General features: G+C 37.7%; 1 long non-coding RNA gene across 1 annotated transcript; it reads right to left on the reverse strand.

Annotated features, from left to right (window-relative positions):
* Positions 1 to 394: 394 nt before the first annotated feature.
* On the reverse strand, positions 395 to 20,239 carry LOC117412741 (uncharacterized). Its single transcript, XR_004545970.3, has 5 exons — positions 20,086 to 20,239; positions 8,713 to 8,800; positions 6,952 to 7,029; positions 5,663 to 5,719; positions 395 to 5,471 (listed from the first exon to the last, which is right to left on the reverse strand). It is a non-coding gene; the product is annotated as an uncharacterized LOC117412741 (long non-coding RNA).
* Between the last annotated feature and the right edge of the window lie 1,388 nt (positions 20,240 to 21,627).

A 21,627-nucleotide genomic window follows, 5' to 3' on the forward strand; every position in this document is an offset into this window, starting at 1 on the left:
ACCAATTCTCTCATCTCAGTAACAAATAAAGTGACAGGGGGTGCAGAAACTCTCTGGTATTTTTTTTTCTACAAAATGAGGCCAGCACTTTTCTTTTAATCCATATCTGGCACAAAAATAAACTGAGACTGAAGTTGCATATACATTTCTTAACAGACAATGACAGATAAACCAGAACACACGTTATACAAACAAGACAGGGAATCATCCTTTTTGTATAACATAATACAGTAGCCTAATACATTTTGTGTTTCTGAAGAACCTTACTGTATCTCACTATACATCCCATTGTTCAATTAGGTAGATTTGATGTGGGAAATGGCACTAAACAGTATCAGCTTGTATCTTTTTTCATGTATTAGTCAGTAAATTTACTACAAAATATGTTGGAATCGCAGCAATCCTTTTAACCCCTGCAGATTACAAAGCAATTGTTAGCAGGGCAGTTGAAGGCAAGACAGTCATTTCAGTCACACCGAGTAATTGTGTATTGTCGGTATTCTGTGAAAATGGTGTAAGTAATAACAACCACTTAAAAAGAAACACTATTCCATTCCCAATAAAAAGCAGAGCATGTTGCTTCATAATACGTTTAATTGATAGTTTTACAAAAATAATCCACACAGCACACAGCAATAAACCATATACACTGACATCACAGAATTAAGAGAGCTACGCTTTGGATGGATTGGCTGAACTTCAGATATTAAAACAACGCTGCCTGGAAATAGAATTAATAAAACACCAATACTGCAACATGCTGCAATTAAACCAATACTGTAAAGTGAAAAAGGAAAAGTAATGTAATACATGTTTTCATTTAACAAAGCAGAAGCAAAATATATACACCTGTGGCCAAACGTTTAACATCACCCTATAGAATTCACAAATTTAGCTTCATAAAGTCAGATGAAACCTGCTGAATAATGTTACGTTAACATACTGAATTACACACCGCTTTGTAGTTTTCCATATACTTAACGAAAAATACGACATTTCAAAATCTAACATGAAATACTGTACTACTATTATGGCTTCTGGTAGACTTTTGCAATATCATTTAGTAGTTTCTTTGATTACATGATAAAATATCTAAATTATGTTCATATAGTTTTTCTTTATTTATTTTTTTAAATTATTTCTCTATCCTAAAATTCTAGGTAATACAAAACTTTTGACCATAGCCGTCTATATATATATATATATATATATATATATATATATATATATATATATATATATATATATATATATTGTAAGGTAGTGTAGTCCTGGGGGAATGGGACTACATCTCCCAGAGGGAAAAACCTTTAGTTTGGTTAATTGTTTAATTTAATTTGTTAATTGGTTTATTGTTAATGATCCCCTGCACCTGGTAGTGATTGTAAATTAGGACCAGGTGCAGGGTATATAAGAGGTGCAGTCAGTCTGCACAGGGCCGCTGTCTAGAAGGAGACAGGTAGAGTGTTCTGTGTCCAAGCAGCCACTGGAAAAAGTAAGGGTTTTGTAAAAATACTGTGTGTTTTTGCTTTGTGTTGTGGGGAAACGGCTTAGCCGTCCCACTTTATAGTCAGGGTGTTCCTGAGGTTTAGTTAGCGCTCCGAAGGAGCTAGGTGTTGTTTTGTGTTTGTTTATTTTTGTGCTTATTAAAAATAGCGCAACCGCGCTGAAAACTCAATTTCTGTCTGCTGGGTCAATTTGTAAAGGGGCTAGAACCGAGTGAGTTGCAGCTTTATTACAACGTGGTGTCAGAAAGTGTGGGCGCCCCTACGACCCTAGGAATGGAAACCATTGAGGAGTTGGTTGCAAGGATCAACCAGAATACCGCTGCTCAAAAGGAACAGACCGAAAGGTGGAGACTGGAGCTGGGACTGCCGGATCCGGAGCCAAATAGGCTGGTGCTGCTGCTCCAAAAGTGGGAGCAGGCAAGAGAGGCACCGCTGGCTGCAGCCCTAGAGGGGGTGGAGCTACCATCCCGAGAGCCAGAGGGGGTGGAGCTGTCACAGGAACCACCGGATGCAGTCAAGGGGGAGGAGGTGAGCAACCCACCTCCAACAGAGCCTCAGCAACAGGCCGAGGGAGACACTCCGCCACTTTCAAGTGCGGTCCCGTGCTCCAGCTACATGGACACCAGTCCGGAATGCCCCGACCTCCCTCCACTCGACCTTATGCCCAGGTCGCAGCACTGCCAGGCACAACTGTGTGCACGGTCCCCAGCTCCGCTCCTCCCGGAACCTGAGACGTCACGCCGTGGGCGTCAGACGTCGCGTGCGCTCCCCCTTCCTTCCACTTTGTTCCCCTCAGGGTCCCAGACGTCGCTGCGCCGGTCCCGAGCGACCCACTTCTGCCTGTCACAGCTCACTCCCGGTCAAAGGCCTGCGTTTCGGTCACCCAGGACAAGCCGTCCTGGTCCCTTCTGGCTGGTGCGTGGTCCCTTCCTGAGTGTGCCGGAGGAAGGACCGACCCACCCTCAAGCACGCCTGTGGAAGAGGCTGAAAACCAAAGACTTGGGACTTGAGGGTGGGTGGGCTTTTAAGGGTGGGGGGGGGGGAGATGGCCGTTAAATGGCCGGTGTCTTGTAAAGACAAGGGGGAGGAAGTGTAAGGTAGTGTAGTCCTGGGGGAATGGGACTACATCTCCCAGAGGGAAAAACCTTTAGTTTCGTTAATTGTTTAATTTAATTTGTTAATTGGTTTATTGTTAATGATCCCCTGCACCTGGTAGTGATTGTAAATTAGGACCAGGTGCAGGGTATATAAGAGGTGCAGTCAGTCTGCACAGGGCTGCTGTCTAGAAGGAGACAGGTAGAGTGTTCTGTGTCCAAGCAGCCACTGGAAAAAGTAAGGGTTTTGTAAAAATACTGTGTGTTTTTGCTTTGTGTTGTGGGGAAACGGCTTAGCCGTCCCACTTTATAGTCAGGGTGTTCCTGAGGTTTAGTTAGCGCTCCGAAGGAGCTAGGTGTTGTTTTGTGTTTGTTTATTTTTGTGCTTATTAAAAATAGCGCAACCGCGCTGAAAACTCAATTTCTGTCTGCTGGGTCTATTTTTAAAGGGGCAACGAACCCGAGTGAGTTGTGCTTTGTCACAATATATATATATATATATATATATATATTGAACAAGCATGTTTTAGTCATGAGAAAATATCCACATTTTAAACACATATTCCACATACAAGGCATGTACAGTTGCTCAGATGCAAGGATGTGTTTTGAATTGGCATAGTAAACTGGTTTTAAAAGGTACTGTAAATAATGGCAACTTCAAACTAGTTCATACAGTTGGACTTTGTTCTACATTAGAGCACAATGGTACACCAAATAAAAGTAAGCAAGGCTTTAAACACCCATCTTCCAAACTGCCTCTACCAGTACAGCTTGTACTGACCCATTCTCGTTTAGTTTACCTTCGCTTTGAAACATTTCTGTAGCTACAACCCTACAGAGCAGCCCTCTCTCTCGTTCTCTGGGTTAGATAGTTGGTCCATTTTCATGATCTAATCAATTACAGATCTAAATAACACTACTCTTCAACTTCAACGTAATCCTGCAGGTGTTGTCACCAGGTGTCATTTATTTACCGTATTCCTTCGAATTTAAGACACCCTCGAATTTAAGAGGCAGCCCAAATTTCCCACCCTCAATCTGAGGAAAAAATAAATCATCAAATAAATATTAGGGCTGTCACTTGATTAAAAAGGTAACAATCTTATAGTGGCTGTCCTGCATATTAATACATAAAAAAATCAATAGAATCTAAAATAACATAAGCCCAATGGGAATTTGGTCATTTTAAAAGCGTTTTTATTTCAGTAAATGTAACACATTTTCACAGAACAACGTCAATCCATGAAAGAGTTTAATAGCAAAATATAATGCACAAGAACTGAGAATGGGCTTATTTTGTTTGTCTTTGATGCAACCATACCATATATAACACTTATGCCTCCTTATGAACATCTTTATTTTACTAATTTTTTACATTATATTTAGGGCTTCCGGACAAAAGAAATAAAATAATTCAGGACCATGAAACAGGTAAACATCAGTTAAAACAACTCTACTACCCATGTTCCACAATATAAACTAGTAAAAATCGATATACATGAACAACTTGAACAGTAATGTAATATTAACAGTACTAACATCAATAAAACAAAACGTTATAGTCGCAGCTTGTGACACTAGTAAAATACATTTACTCTTGTGTGTGTGTGTGTAGCAACAAAAAAACAGACACGAACTGCCACGGGAAGCCTTCTCACTCGCATTCTTTCTCAGCTGGGTGTGTTGGGAAATGGAGTTCAAAATGCCCAGCCAAAAAAAAAACTGCCCAATTAAATTGTAACATAAATTAATCTGCGATCAACTATTTAGTTGATTAATCGGTCTGAATAATCTGTTAATTGGAGCAGCCCTAAAAAATATGCATTTACAAAGGTACAACCTCAATTACGCATATGGAGGCAGTCTGCGGCCGTCTGCTATCACACAGAGCATTACAGTTATGTGCTGCTTCTCATTTCCAGTCGTGATTACTCACACCTGTTTTTCTCCCTTTTTGTGAACTGCTATTGCTTGGCATGTCGAAAAATACGGGGGTCTGATCAGCATTTCTGATCTGTCAAAGCTGGTACTGTTTGTTAGAATGGAGCCTAATAACAAAACGCTGAAATTGTAAAAGCTTCTCTTCGAATTCCTCAGGAAGCTAAATGATGCTTCTTTGAAAATGGCTGCCTGTATGTCATGGATGATTCGAGATCAGGCAATAACATTTGTGTTCATCTTTTCTCGGCAGTAAGTCATGTTGCTGTTTGTGTACTTGGGTAATCATGTCTTTTGTTGGCGATTTTAATACATGCATCACTATACTCGAATTTAAGACGCAGGCCATTTTTTAGAAGAAAAAATTGTTTAAAAAGTGCATCTTTAATTCAAAGGAATACGGTATTTCAGAGCAAAATGGAGCTATGCCCATGTTTTATCTTCCAAGACTTCCAAATGACTAAAATGATAAGGGCAGCAATAAAAAGGTACAGACAACATATTTAAGGGTTTGAAAAATCCATTCAACAACACAGAATAAGACTTGGCTAGTAAGATGTCACCCATTCAAGCACTCATGCCAACTCATGGCAAGACTTCACATGAACAATGCCAAGTCATTTTACTGTTAATGTACATTCAGTACAGGTGAACTGGCATTGCAATGGCATTACATCAGCGTTTGTAATATGATAGCAAGAATGAAAAAGGCAAAGCCCTACTACCACACCCGCAATATGGTACCCTGGTCCATTTTGACTGGATTAAGAGAGAAATAAGTTTGCAAAGATTCCTTGGTTTCTGGAAAAAATAATGAACCCATTGAGGGGAAAAAGTAGCCAAGCCAGTTGCTTGTGGTCTTTCAGTTCTCTTCTGCTCCAGTTAATTCCTCAGTTGAAGACGATGTCTCCAAGACTTCACTGGTCTCCTGAAGTGGAAAAGAAATTAAACCAAAAACAGTAAGCAATGCGACCTCAAGCAGGGATAGATACGCCATACATTTGGCATAGATTCGCCACTGTATGTCTCAATTTTGCCTAACCTTAAAAACACTTTGAAGCATTAGATTCCCAATACTGTATCTCTGGAAATCCACTGGAATTTAGGAGATGAACTGACCTTCAGTTTCTCCAGTTCCGTTTTGCCCGGCAGGGACTTCTGTGGTGTGTGGAAAGCCTGCAAACAAGCAAAGGAAATACAATAAAAAAAGATCCTTCTATAATAACTTTCAGGTACATTGCAAGAGTTTCAGGGTCTTTTCAAACAGGGCTTAACTGGACCATTGCATCAATTAAAGACATCTAGGCAGTTTGTTCTACAAACACAACAGGAGATATCAGGTCATTACATGGGGCAGCATATAAATAAGTGTCTGCAAATATCAATAAGCAACCGGGTGGGTGATCAAATCATATAGGTAAATTAGCAGTGTAACATTTAATTATGCAGAGAAATTGTGGCTGCGTATCAGCCACACTGCACCTTATTCCCAAAACTTTAAGACAGTTTTAAGAAATGTTTAAATAAGAATACATTTCTAAACATTTCTGAAACAGTTCACGAAACTTGATTAGATAAAAAATGGTTTTAAAAAAACTGTCCTTAAAATAATTGTTATGTTTTGAGAACAGGGCCCATTGTTTCAATATGTACCTCGAGTTATTCTATATTAATTTGTACGGGTGGAATGAATGGCTGACTGACGTCGGCTTCATTGCAAGGAAGTGTAAATAATGATAAGAAATAAATAGAACTGTACAGCTACTGTTTGTAAAAAATAAATACATATGTAAACAAAATCTGTAAAATATGGTCATTACTATAAAAAGAACAAAGTTCTAACCAATGATTTAGTCATATTCAGACAGTGAATTATAACATGTATTTTGGGGATTTACTTATTTCATGCCAATCCCAACCAAAGTGGAATATATTTGTACTTCACAGATAATATTTCAGTAGAGTAATTCCAGCTTAAGTGGACTGGACTTGCTCCACTTCATTATTTTTTGTTGAAAAGCACTTGAAGCAAGCTTAAAATTATACCAACATAGTGTCTGTCTCTTCCCACATAGATACAAAATCAGGGCAAAGCTCTTTTTTGGATATCATGGAAATCATTTTTTTTGTATCAAAACAAATGGAAAAAAATAGTCAATTTGAGCATGAACATTCCTCATAATTTACGAGTTAAAAGGATACTTTATGTAATCTTCCTACTATATAATGTCTTACCTGTTTGATATCCTGTTATGTGTTTTCTATATGATTACATATTGTTATTTCTCCTTAGATCATTGTTTGCCATGCTTACTAGCTATCCCAGCAACATTGTTTCTGAAAAGACTCGAAGACTAATTGTGTGGAGGCTTTATACAGACCTGTGTTAGCTACACAAACGATATTACCTTCTTCGCTTGCTGGACCTCATCAGTGGATTTGGATCGATTCTTCACTGTTTGTTTCTGAGGGGAAGATGACTGGCACTGAGACAGAGAGAGACAGAGAGGCAAACAAGAATTTCAGACCTTTAAAAAACATCCCTGCTTGATTTAAACACTACCCTCCACGTTGACTCATGCTGAAAGGAAAATACGAAATGCCAAATTAAAAATGAGCAATTTTTGGCATTTACAGAATTTGACCCAAGGTGTGATAAGCATTGATAATATTCTGCAAAAAAAGTTTTGAAGTTTCAGTGCAGTTCTTCATAACTCATTTACATTTTACAACTCAACAAATGTTTCCTGTCAAATCATTTCCTAAACCACACATTTATTTATTCACCTCATTGTATTTGACTAATACATGGGTAAATCACTGAGCAGCTCCTCACTATCAAAGGTGTCTTCCACTACAGTATTTTAAAGAGGCTGCCTTTTTGTAAACACAGACTGGTTATAATCTGGTTATAATACAAGTCTTTTTTGTAAAAGGAAAATCATTAGTGTTACAAAACTACTGACAAAAACGCATAATACATTATATTAGTTTTACAACACAACAGGCCATTTGAACTACAGTGCTCCCTCGTTGTAAGCTGGCCCTTTATACCAGGAAACTAGTTATAATGCAGTTTGGTCGTGACTCAATTTGCTCAATAATGGCATTCCAATAGCACTCTTACAATAAGGCAGAATAAAAATAGTACCCTCTCATAATGGCTCCTGACTGCTGTGTTATAAAACGGGAAGCACTGTATATATTGAGCTAGGAAAATAAGACTGAGACATGGATACAACTGGCCACATACAGTAAACTCCTTTTATTGTGGTCACACATTAAGCAGCTTGTCCAAAATAAACAAACTTGCAAGAAATAGACTCATGTGATGCATCACATCCAATCAGAAGCACAGCAGCAGCCATGGGGCATTTTTCTTTCTTTTCTTCCTGTTCAACTCAAACACACTCTACAATCATAAACCACAAGAGGTAATAAAGCTCTTGCACAGAGCTGTATAAGTACATAACATTTTTGTTTAATTAAAAAGCACCAGGAAACCCCTTTACAGGTTTTATTGATGCGCATACAGCACCACACAACACACAGAGGCATAAAAACTTGCCAGCGTGTTTGTTCAGCAAATTGTCCACATATTGTAAAGCAGTGTATATATGTAGTCATTTTGCTTTTGCCCGTAAGTGGAGTGCACTCAATTTGCATGTTCAGAAACTGCAAACAGAGTAGGACAGAAACTCAAAAAGAGCAGACAGAAGAACCATGTGTCTATAAAATCATTTCAAATCAAGATATTCGACCCATTACTGTGATCTGGGTGAACTGGCTGTCTGGTCATTGCTGTCCTCTCATAGAATGAATTCAACTGTTCTAATCCACTGATTCCACTTGCTGTTTTTAAATTGTTGCATCGTCGTTACCCTCGCAGTTGGAACAGTTAATGAGTGTTGTAAAAAATCTGACACCTCCTTCACTCACATACGGTACACTAATTCCAACCCAATATGGCTTGGTAAAAATGCCATTACCTACAAACTGCAAGTTAACGAGAACAGGAGCAGTCTGTGTGTATCTGTTAACAAGAGGTGTACTGTTGAAACAGTGGTAACACTGTAAAATATTTACAACATTGATTTAAGAAGTGTGATGTTCAATCAATTTCAGTACTGTTGCTAGGTTTTGTGCACTCCATGGTAAATTCTACTTACCTTGGGGTCCATAGCTACTTCCTTTAGAGATTCAAGGTGCTATGAAATGTGTTGGCTTCCTCTGCAGAGCTGACAGATTTAAAACGACCTGTGGAAGCATAAAATGTATCATTATCGTTTGTGTCCTGCAGAATAACAGTAATGCCTGCTGGAAGAGGTTCACTGAAATGTAAGCATCTTAAATAGACTGATCTGTGGATTAGGTATTGTTTCCTGTTCAGAATGGAATATATCCCAATTATTTTAATGCATTTCCCACATTGTTATTAGAAAGCCCTAGAACTGTAAAACAATTGCTCTAGAACTCAGTCCAGTTATACGGCAAGGTTCTGGAAAGAAGTAGAACTCTGTAAGGTAGTATTTGCTTGTTTTGTCCCAATAAATGCAGTTAGTGGCACATGCCAGTACATGTACAATCTTTAGAAATTGCTGGTGAATTCTACTCAGAAGTACTGTATTCAGGAGTACGTGTTGGCAGTAGTGTAGAGAGAACAGTAAAGGGTCAGTCTGGATGTGAAAGGAGGATTGTGGGTATCCGCAGGAAGTTGATGTTGAAATGATGAGTTGGCACCCAGGATTTATTTACAGGACCATTTGATGTTACCAACAATGGTAGATCACAGGTGTGCATACAAAAATGTACAAAAAGGGGAAGAGAAAATTAAACACTGAAAACAGCTTAAAACAAAAAATGCCATGAAGACTGCTCCCGCTATAAAGGGAGATCCTGCTGACACACTTCACTGTACTTTGCGGGATTTAAAAATCCCTAAACTCATTTGAAAAACCTTGCTCCCAGTTCCACACATGGTGGTCAGAGGTTTGGTTATTGTTTCACCAACTGTAAACAAGAAAGAAAGGCTTGTTGTCTGGGGTTAGCATGGACTTGGTTGGCTCATCAGCCTCGATGTGTGTCAGCATCCTCCTTATATAGCGAGATGCTCTGCCGGTCAAGGAACCGCAGCTGTCCAATCATCGGTTGCGATTCTCTGTAAAAACTGCTGGTGTCTGTTTGGCTATAAATATTGAGAGAATAGTTACAAAAAAAATAAAATACAAAACACATTCTTATTCCCATGTGCGTGGCCTCAGCTCTGCCACACTGGATAATTCAGGTAAACCATGCAAGTGAGAATACTGATGTTGAAGTTAATAAAAAGTAATTTTGTTTTATTTTGCAGTCTTGTTCAACATTGTAAATCACCTCCTGTCCATGCAAGCACTAACGTATTTATTCCTGGTTACTGGAGTTGATAAAAGGACATCCCCTGTTGCCTATCAGTTAATGTACACTGTTCTTAGCTGTGAGCAATAATAACCTTAAATTTCACGAGTCCGTAAATTTAACAAGCCTGTGCTTTTTTAGGTCATGTTTAACAGTGATTAATTCCCCCTGGCATTTAACCCCCTGAACCTTTAGGTTTGGCAAGTTAGCTGAAATTAAATTAGACGCCTCAAGAGAGAGCACAGCACATAGCTGCACCAGCCTTATATTATGACTATTCAAACTGTGGTTATAAAGCATGCACTTTGGAGGTGTTCCATGTTAAACTTCATTCAGCTCAAATAAAGGACAAGGGCATATAAAAGGAATTTAACCTACAAATGATGGCCAAACATATTTATTGTGGAGTTGTTTCACCTTGGTACAGTATATCTGCGGAAATGCAGTATGTGACTCTGCAGCTGATGCATAGTTCACACACCCCAGTCTCTGTAAGTCGCCTTGGATAAAGGCGTCTGCTAAATAAACAAATAAATAAATAAAGCATGTAATAATAGGTACTATAAGGTAGGGTTTCCCAATCCTGGTCATGTGCTTAATTAGACCTTTTTAATTGTTCTCGGCTCCTAAAAAGTTGCCGATTTCAAGTTACTTACAAAATTCTATAGTTAACTTGAAATCTTCAACTGTTTAAAAGCTGAAAACAATTAAAAAGGACTAATTAAGCTAATTAAGTTACATTAAGGGTTCAATTAGGTAATTGAGAACTCAGTTGGCATGAAAACCAGCAGACACAGGGGTCCCCCAAGACCAGGATTGGGAAACCCTGCTATAAGGCATAAAACAATGCCAAAATATAATGTTTGGAATCACAGTACCTAGAAAGGGATGCTGTTTTCAATGAATTTTTGGCTGCATCTCTTACATATCCTCACTATTAATACCTTTCTAGATTAGGACTGTTTTATCTTCCTCATCGGCATTACAGATTTCTTACCCTGTATTGCAGTCTGGAATCCTCTAAAGTAAACTCCCTTGATGTACTAGCTAATCATCGAACAGCTCAAGGGAGTGAGGACTTGTCCCCTTTCACTGGCTCTGCACATTATCCGAATATTAATGTGCTCTGAGATACTGCAAAATACAGTACTTATGCATTTTTTATTAATTTGCTGCTGTGAAATGACAATCCCATTTCATTTAATGTTTATATTGATTTCTGAGCTTTGTCAGCAATACTGGTAATGTGCGTTATATATGAGCTTGCCAGACATTTCTTATTTTTACACTTTTCTTTTTTTTTATCCGTCTGGAAGAAAGTGCAAAGGGACATTTTCAGAGACAGGTTTTGACAAGAAATCAAATTTCTTCAAGACAATGAAAACGGCTTGTAGTCAAAACATTTCTCATTGAATTTATGATGTTTTTTTTAGTAATTCTTTTTTTCATTGTATTACTTAACCTATTAAGTACCAAATACAAGCTGTATTTATGAAATTTGATACATTCTAAATCAATATTTCTGCACAGAGAAAAAATGAAATCCTTTTGATTTGGCTAAAAACAATTGTGTCAAATTAGACGTGTCTGTAAACAGACCAGTGAAATTACACACCGGCTGTTAAGCTCAGCACATAGAAAATTGAGCTTTATCATCACTATGGGTAGGAAAACACCAAGAAATGTATCATTTTTCCAGTATCTTATTTTATATTGCGATATCAATTACATTTAGATTTAACTTTTGCGGTTAACAATATAATTAAATAGAAAAAAAAAACAAAAAAAAAACAGGTAGATGCCAGTTAAAAATTCTCAAAAAAATTACAAAGTTAATGAACAACAGTATACATCACAGTAAATTCCTAAAACCTGTCTGGCTCACTGTGCTGAAAAAGAAAGTCTTGATTTTACACTTCAAGCTGCTCTGCAAGATCCTGAGTCTGAGCTGTTGCAAGGTACCATACTATTTACTGTGGTACTGGGGCCCTTCTTTATGGGACCCACTGTAAGTATTAACACCTGTACATTTCAGACACATCCTCTGATCCTGTGAGTAAAGTGAAAACTGTGTATTGCTCAACTATCCCTTTTCCTGGTTATAGCCAAAACTTCAATTTGTTCTTACTTCAACTCATAGTCCAGCTATCCGTCAAGTTTGATTGTCGACGTCCAAGTCAGATTAACTGAAAACACAATTTAGTAAAAGGTAAAACTGATTTCATTCCATTTCCAGTTGAACATTTACGCATGGGTTTAACACTTAGTTCTTCATACTGCATAAGAAGCACTGGAGTCCTTATAAAGCAAAAACAGAAGTAAAATCTGCACTGGATGTGGATTATATTTCACTTGAGATCAACAATAGATTCACAACAGGCCTCCGAAAGCATAGCAGTTGTCAAATAAAACTGCATAGGACGAAATATTGGTATATTGTGGTGATTATTTTAACAACAACAAGGACCACAAAACAAAAAACAACATCACAAAAACAAACATTTTGTCACAGATTTATTTCCTTGTACACTTAACCAGTCCTAAAGTTGCTTGAGGGCAAGACAAACAATCAAGTTGTGAACCTGCATCCCAATCCCCAGACTCGATGATAGTCCCAGACGCGCCGCATAGGTGATATTTCACAGCGCAGTGAGCACAGCGTGGCGCATGAATGAGTTTGTATAAGGAAAGTGTTTGTGCCTTGGAGATTTATTTAATTTAGTAAAAGCAGAAGTGTAACTGTTGCGTGGTGTATTTTTCAAAACAGCAATGAAGCCTTCTGGTAAACACTTGTATATAATAATTGCGAATACGCTCTTCATAGAAAATCATATACATTTCTTTTTTTATTAAAAGCCAGCTGTAGACCTATGAAAAGAACTAATTGAGCCTTCATAGATGTTTATGTAATAAATAGCAGGGTATGTTTTAATTAAGCCTGCCTGGTAATGAGTCCCCTCTTTGCAATTGAAAGAGGATGATGTCTCAAGAGGGGTGCGGAAGGGCCCTGCAGGGGTTGTGGGTGCCACAGTTGCAGCTGCTGTTCTGGTTCCTCTTGTCTAGAACAGCAGTGCCCATCAATAATGAATACAACTCATTGGAAATACTAAGAAAAATGTCAACAGGGCAGGCAGAGCTACGGTATTGAGAGACCCCATGGAGAGAAAGCCTTTCTCAGTCGACTGTACATGCAACATTAGCATTCCCCTGAGAAGGTTCATTTTTAGTCATTAAAGCAAAAGAAGGGGCGATGTTTTAGTGTGTGCCTCCTCCAAGGATGAGCTGACTTGGGATGAGCTGTATTTTTAAATGAATCTATGAAATAGTGGGTTCTATAAATGTTTTTTTTCAAAGCATTGGAAACAAATAGAAATAGTATGATTTTCCTGAAGCTTTTTATATTCACGTTGGCTTCTTTAACAGGTAAATGTGAGTAGTCTGATTCAAATGGGACTTAAACAGCATGCAACACAGCCTACCACCTGAGAAACTGAATCAAACATATGAAGAATCCCCCCCCCCTCCCCCTCCCCCCTCCCCCCTCCCCCTCCCCCACAACAACATTATCTGCTGATAGATTCCCCCTGCAACGCTACCTCAATGGATGTAAGAATCGCCACATTTGTTCAAGGTGTTATTTCTTACTGACCACAGTTCTTGACTACGGTACTGTGGTGGGAGTCATTGATAGAGTTGGAACTGCAATGTTATGTCAGGGTAATTCCTTGCAATTATAATAGAATCCCAATAGCACTGTAAAGTAAAACTCCCATTCCCTAATTCAATCTAAGGGAGTGACCACAAATACAGGACAATGAGCTCTGAATAAGTAGTTCAAGCAGGGAAGATGCAGCATGAAGTGGCAAGCCTGGTTGCTATGCAATTTTAATACCAAACAGACAAAGAGAAAATTCTGGGATGTACAGTAGCAATCCTTAAGGCCTATATCATCAAATTAATGTTGTCTCCCCCTCAGTTTTTTCATCCCAATACTTGTTTCCTCATTGTTTTTTAGGAAAGAGTTAAAAAATGGCACAGTGGCACAGTGTTCCTGGTGCTGCTACTGCAACCCACTATTCCTGCAGGCCAGTCACGAAGATATGTCACCATAGCAACCATGAAGATGCACTGTGTATCCAGTCTGCAGAACTTGACAGCTTGCTTTGGGTGAGTATGATTGTGGGACTCCTGTCAAACTCACACATGACAAAGTGCTTTAAACAAAGAAGGTGGAAATGAATAGAGGGTTGAACCAATCTTGAAGGATTCTTTTGGCATTTGTGTCTAAAAAAAAAAAAAAAAAGTGAAGCAAATGTATATTATATTAGAGTTGCTATGGTGTCATCTTCCCTTCTTTTACTTCAGGTTACAGTTTCTAGTAGAATCCCAAGTCTCTAATTTGTTGGATAGTAAAAATAAAATCTTCAGCATAAAGATTTGGTAGGTCAGTTTATAAAACTACTGTATAGTGCTCACACTACACTACACTATTACATCTAGGAATAGCACAACCATGTGGTGGGCAGGGAGAGCATACATTCGCTGGGGATTCCACTCATCTCATTGGCTCTGGCGCTCCCAGGGGATACCAATGCAAAATAAGCAGGAACCATTTCTCCTTACCACATAGCAGCACACCCTACTGGACAGGCAATTTGCTTGGAGGTGGGATCGGAGGATGCTCACTGACTTTCAGTTCTCCTAAGCGGTTATGAGGAATTGCTATGGTAAGGAAACATAAATGGACATTCTAAAACCATTGTAAAAAACATTGGGCACTCTTATTATCTATTGGACATGCTATTTGAAAATCTGTGGTTTCCAGGACCCATTTTGTAAATGAGGCCTCAGTCTCAGTGAGCAAATCTCCTGGTTAAATAAACAAATAAATACAAACAACTAATAATAAATACCACGTGACAGTGCCACTTAATTGGTTTATGAAAGTTCTGGGGTTTCTTATTAATTTTATTCATTACATTTTAAACTGGGACTGCATTGGTGGATATCTTTTTAGAGGACATTAAAAAAATGATTCCAAAAAGTTGTAAAGCACGGGGAAGTATGGTAAATAAATATGGCACCCCGCGGTCAACAAAATTTACCTTGAAAAACATTTATAAGGGTACCATCTGGTAGTTGACCAGTCGTGAAGGTCAGGTAAACAGTGTTTGTAGTGTTATTTTAAACATTTTATATCTCCAATTTACATGTTTTTTTTTTATTTACATTTTGCTTTCCATCCGCTCAGCTCTTTTAAAGTGAGATATTCTTTTTGAAAGTGTTGTGGTTAACAACTCTGTGGCAGTGACTTGCTATGGAATTTGATTAGTGGATAAGAGTTCTCAGTTTTGTTATTCATTATTTATTCTCTGTGCATTAGAACAACCCAATTGTCACATGGATCTAATGTGGAAAATGCAATTATTTATTAACCATTTTAGTTTAAAAACATTACAATCCCCTAAAGATAAAAATATAGTTTGCAATAACCTGAACCCATGCGTTTCCGTTTCCATTTAAAAGGTTGCTTTCTCCATACATCAAGCTCACAATAGACATTTTTAAATGTTTATAAACTTTAAAAGGTTAATTGCCAATAGATAGCCCTTGAACAGCAAAAGAGCTAATGGTCAACGCTAATTGGCCCTTTTTTCTTTGTGCTTATTGATGATGCATCAATAGTAAATCATATTTTAACATATGAATAAAATGAGTAAGTATGAATTACTACATATTAATTTAGTAGGAAATATGTTAGTTTTAACATAGTTATATTTTAATTTGACACTTGTTCAAAAAAGTTTAACAGAAAATTGCCCTAAAATACACAAGATTTCAGGAATGTCAAAATTGGTCATGGCTCAGTAGCTTTTATACATGAGACAGGTGTACAAGACCATATCAAGATGGCTGCTAGCAAAGTCATATTGCCCAAGGGCACTTTTGCTATGGCATGCTTGCACATGGTTCTGCATCCTACTCCAAAGCTGCAAAGCTGTCACTGTGGTCAAACTAGCCAGTAATGCAATCTGCTCCAGATAACCTTTTTTATTCCCTGGACTACTTAATATGTATTGTACGATTCTCATTACATAGCAGAGTAGAGTACGCAAAAAATCATAGATCAAAAATCAGTGAAAACCCATCCTGAATATGTTTATTTAACCAGATGTAGTGCCTGCAGTATATTAGATTAAAGCATATTCAATACATTATTGAAAGGTAACAGTAGATCTTTTTTTTATTCTCACCAATGTGTTACAGGAATATGATCTACCTCAGTGACTCATTTTAATAGCAGCCATTAATGACTCTTATAACCTTACAATAAACGGGTAACACTTTACACAAGGTGTCTCAGATTACTGTGTATTTACATACTAGTTGCTTGGTAAATACATATGCACTTGTCATTACAATGTGGTATGCATACTTACAATGTACTCAATGTGTAAACTTTTTGCACCATATATGCAAGTACACAATTGTATCATAAAAGGGTTTGAGTTAGGGTAATATGCAAAAAATGTACACATTAAGTACATTATAACTATGCACAATAACAGTGTAATAACAAGTACACATGTTTACTAAGTTACTACTACATTTCACCTCCCTATATTAGGATTTGTTCACAATTTTATAAAAACTGGATATCTGCTACTAAATTAGATTAAAGAAGGTATGTTCTAGATTATGTTTACAAACAGAAAGCCACAAACAACTCATCGTCATCATCGATTTTGGGGGGTGAGATTTGGCTTTGATGTGGTAGGCAATTTTACTGATATTTAAATCGAGCAGCTTTTGAGCTCAGACCTTGAGTACTGTGTGGGTGGCACAGACTGGTATCTCTGTGAATGTATATTGTGTTTGCCTTCTAATTTATATTCATGTGAATATTAATTTGAATTAAATTAGTTTCAAATGAATCACAATGTCATTATTCTGAATCTTTAAGGACCGGTACCATGATGCAGTACATTCGCTGTTCTTTGATTAAATCTGCCGCGGTACACATAACACACACCTGACTAAAATACAAAATAACTCCCTCTCTATAATGCATATAGTGAAGCAAAAATGTAACTTTCTGTGAATTAACCATGCATAAAGCACCATGTAATCAACGCTAGATTTTTTACAAAAAAAAAGGGGGTGGGGGGTAACATTTCCACTCATGGATCATTTTAATTAGCAATTTTTAAACTTTAAATAGACTGGCTAAACGGCGTTCGAAGCGACAGACAAGCAAACCAAGTGCAAGAAGGAGAGCGGGTCGGGAGAGGGGAAGAGGGAATGGGCTCGCCCCAGGTTCGGCTGCCGGAGCAGGGCTGAAGCGAAGCTGAAGCGTCTCGTCTCCCGGAGAAACCCGCAGCTCCTCTCACAGCAAAAAAAGTAAATGCATTAGGAAAGATAACCACGTAATAGGCCTAATATTTATTTAGTTATAAAACGAATGCTGAATAAGATGTATGTGTTATAAAGTCCCAGCTTTTCTTCAGTTCAGACACTATCAAAAGGGAGAGACAGAAATTAGACTTAGAAGTTGTTTATAGTTTGAACAACACCGGTACTGTATTTACTGTAGAAATATTGCATGAATCACTAGTATAGGGAATTGGGGGACATGCGGTAGGTGTGTTATATCCGAGGTGCATTATAATCGAGAGCCTTATAGCGTGGGTGCACTGTATTACATATTTATTTCTTAGCAGATGCCCTTATCCAGGGCGACCTACAATTGTTACAAGATATCACATTATTTTTACATACAATTACCCATTTAAACAATTGGGTTTTTACTGGTTTTTACTCTAGGTAAAGTACCTTGCTTAAGGGTACAGCAGCAGTGTCCCCCCACCTGGGATTGAACCCACGACCCTACGGTCAAGAGTCCAGAGCCCTAACCACTACTCCACACTGCTGCCCCTACATAGCAAGAAACAACGTCCTGGATTACTTAAAGCTTTAAAACATCAATGTTTTATTCAGCTGCTCTAATTATTTTTCTCCCCGCCCCCCACCCCCTTGTAAGGAACACATCTTCAAACAAATCACACATCCACACATAATTGCACAGATTAACACTGAAATTAATGGTTTGCAAAATGGCAGTCAGCAAAGCCTCAGCTACTGTATAACAGGACCAAAAATCAATGAGATATTAAATCAATCATTTATACACTTTTCATTCATTACATCATTAAAATATTTGTGAATGCTGTTTCAAGACCAAAGTGCAAAATAAGGGTCCATTTTCACCAATTTCATTGCAAACATCAGGGACTTCAAAGTTCAAAGCATGGACAAATCACTGCTGGAAACCAGCAAACAATTAGGGTAATGTGGTAATTAATCTAATTATTATTATTATTATTTATTTCTTAGCAGACGCCCTTATCCAGGGCGACCTACAATCGTAAGCAATTACATTTCAAGTATTACAGTACAAGTAATAATACAATTAAGAGCAAGATAAATACAATGACTTCATAAACAAAGCTGCACCAATATTTACACAAGGATAAACATATCAATTTACTACTACTCCTACTACTACTAATACTACATGAAATACTCTGTACACTTTTTTAATAAGACTCTAACCATTCCACTGGAGCAAATTCCAAAAAAGACATGCAGTCCCACATACTGCTCACGCTCACACATGCATGCATACTGTACACACATGACCTCCCTCGACCAGTTGCTGGTCAGCAGTAGCCTCCAGTGTTTCAGCAGCAAAGACTCTGATTATTTCAAACGTCTCTTTCATCATACCTTCCCCGAAGGCAACCTCTAATTGGACTGTACCACTATCACAAGCAATCAATTCACAAAGGAGAGAAACCCTGTAAAAACACACCACTGCACTACAAAAACACACTGTGAACACAGTGCTACACACATATATACTTACATACACATTTACACACACACATACATACAATGCAATACACACACACAACCCAAAAACTGGACAAATTAGGTCATATTCAATACATTATAAACAATAGGTAAGTCTAACATAGAAATCTATAGAATGAATGTCTTATTTCATGTATGCATTTCTTGAATGTTATGTAGCATTATTATAAATGAATCCCATATTGAATGTTCAGCTCTTATTTGAGTAGTCTGAGGGATAAAACCATTTTTCTTCCAATCTCATCATAACCTTCTGTGGGATATATTAATGTAAAAAAAACACACAAATGCACCTGACTAAAAGCACACCATTAATAATCCAGTAAATAACCCTTATGAAAAGCAATACATCAAGGTATATACATAGTTTTCATGCTAAAGTTTTACAATATTCCTCATATACATATTTTTGGCTACTTTAATACTTTTAAAACATATTCTAAACACATATAAAACTGATTCTGTAGGTGTAATTTACTTCAAATCAATGTATTCATTCAAAATATGTTTGAAGTGAGCAAAACAATTCCAAGTACATTGGAACAATTAAATACCTTTACAGTGTTTTTCAGAACACTAATTTTTCACACGAGGCGTTGCTGCCGATTACATTAACAGACAATCAAACCCTCTTACTGTTTGATTATGTAGGTTTCAGTCTCCTTAAATTCATATCTTCATATTCAAGGAAACAAATCGTTACATTGCAGAACGTCAACCAGCTTCTAAATTAACATTCTTAACCTCCCTTTTAAAACCATGTATACCGTTCTAGTTAGGTTATACTGTGTAACACAAGTCAAACATTCTAGGTATCTGTTAAATCAATTTAGCAAGGTTACTGTATACAACAGTCCGGTGTCAAGGTTGAACTGTCAAGGTTTGTTTTTATTAAGAAAGAACACATTAATATCTAATCCATTAAATAATTCATTTTCTATTCCATTATATCTATTAAAGAGTGGAATCTAAAATGCTGCTTCAGTATGTCTTTCAGCATTCAGTATGAATTTATATACAGTCCACCGATCTCTTGCTGTGCACCACCAACCAAAAACTGTAGCCCTGGAGAAACAAGTGAATCAAAGCAACAGATTATTTGACATATACTGTATTAAGTGAGATGAATGCCATATGGCTGTGATGGAATGTCATTCATTAATAGAATGAAGCAGCAGCTGCCACAGAAGCAGGATAAGATAGGAGGCTTTTACCTTTTTCTGCTGAAAGGAGGATGTGCAGCTCACAGACTTGCAGTTTTTATTGTCATGCTAGTCTCACTTCTTTAGCACTCCCGGCAGCCTGTTCATAATTCCAGTGACATTCCAACCAGCATCGCTCCAGCTAGCACAGCCAGGGGGTGTCAGGTGGTCACCGGTCCACCAATCAGAAGGAGGCAGGGAGCACTAGCATCTATTCCTCTACTAGCATGAATCCAACCTTTTCATGTATATGCTGCATGCATCTTTAAAGGATATAGCAATACATGCAATTTAAATAGGTTTTATTGAGATCGCTATGGCTGCCATTTTGATGCCCTCTGCTTCTATTCTGTACCATGAAGCAAGTGTGATGCTGGTTGGAACTGATGGCTTGCTGGTTTTCAGCTGGTTGTGCTGGCCCAGGAAAACAGTGTTTTTCATACTCCTGAATTCCTCTATTTGCTTTAAACCTTATGCGTCAATTGCAGTGTTACCACATTTAGTCCACTTGATTAGTTATTCTAGATAGAAGAAGAAGAAGAAGAAGAAGAAGAAGAAGAAGAAGAAGAAGAATGCTGAAGGAGTAAAAATACAATTACACACAGGGACTCAATAATCAGTGTACTAGATGCCTGAGCTGCTCTCAATAATCACACATTAGTTTTCTTTCACACTTTTGACAGGCACAGAACTAAAGGTGGATTTAAGTACTCACTTCCCACTCACATTGAGAAGAACATTACAAGTTAAATTGTCGGCAATTAGTTAAAAAAAACAAAACAGTTGCCCATAAGCTTTTTAATTTGAAGCTGGCCTGGTTTTATAGCGTTACCATATCTATCTATCTATCTATCTATATATACATACACACACACACACACACATACATACACATACTGCTGTGCAAAAGTCTTAGACATGTTGCATTTTTCTACTCTGATGCATTATGAGCATCAACAATTTACTCAAAGCCTCCATGTTTTCTACTGTTATAACAACCTTGACTTGCATAAAGAAGAAAAAACATTGAGTGAAATGGCTTGCATCACTTGATTTTCAAGGTGTGGTATCTGAAGCATAATCAACAAGTACAGAGAAACATCATCTGTAATTGACAAACCCAGGACTGGAACACCCAAAAAGCTGTCTAACAAGGATGAGCAATACTTGAAGATAATATCCTTAAGGAATAGAAAGAAGACAGGTGTTGAAAATTGACAACAGAGCTGGTAGAAGGCAAAGGTGTCGTTGTCCATTAAATCAACAGTACGAAGATCACTCTTGAAATCAGGACTTAAAGGATGTGTTGCAGTAACAATACCTCTGGTAAGAAAGGGGAACAAGACTAAAAGGCTAAAATATGCACAAGAACACAGACATTGGACTATGGAACAAGGGCCAAAGGTGCTTTGGACTGTTGATGGATGGACAATGACTACTTTGTTTCAGTATATATGCTTTTCTCCTAATTATGGAGCTTCCTAACTTATTTTTCTTCTACCACAACTGTCTTTACAAAGCATTTTCCAACTGTTTTCATTTAAAAAAAATGTA

The sequence above is a fragment of the Acipenser ruthenus genome, chromosome 23, assembly GCF_902713425.1.
Source record: "Acipenser ruthenus chromosome 23, fAciRut3.2 maternal haplotype, whole genome shotgun sequence".
Classification (NCBI taxonomy): Eukaryota; Metazoa; Chordata; class Actinopteri; order Acipenseriformes; family Acipenseridae; genus Acipenser; species Acipenser ruthenus.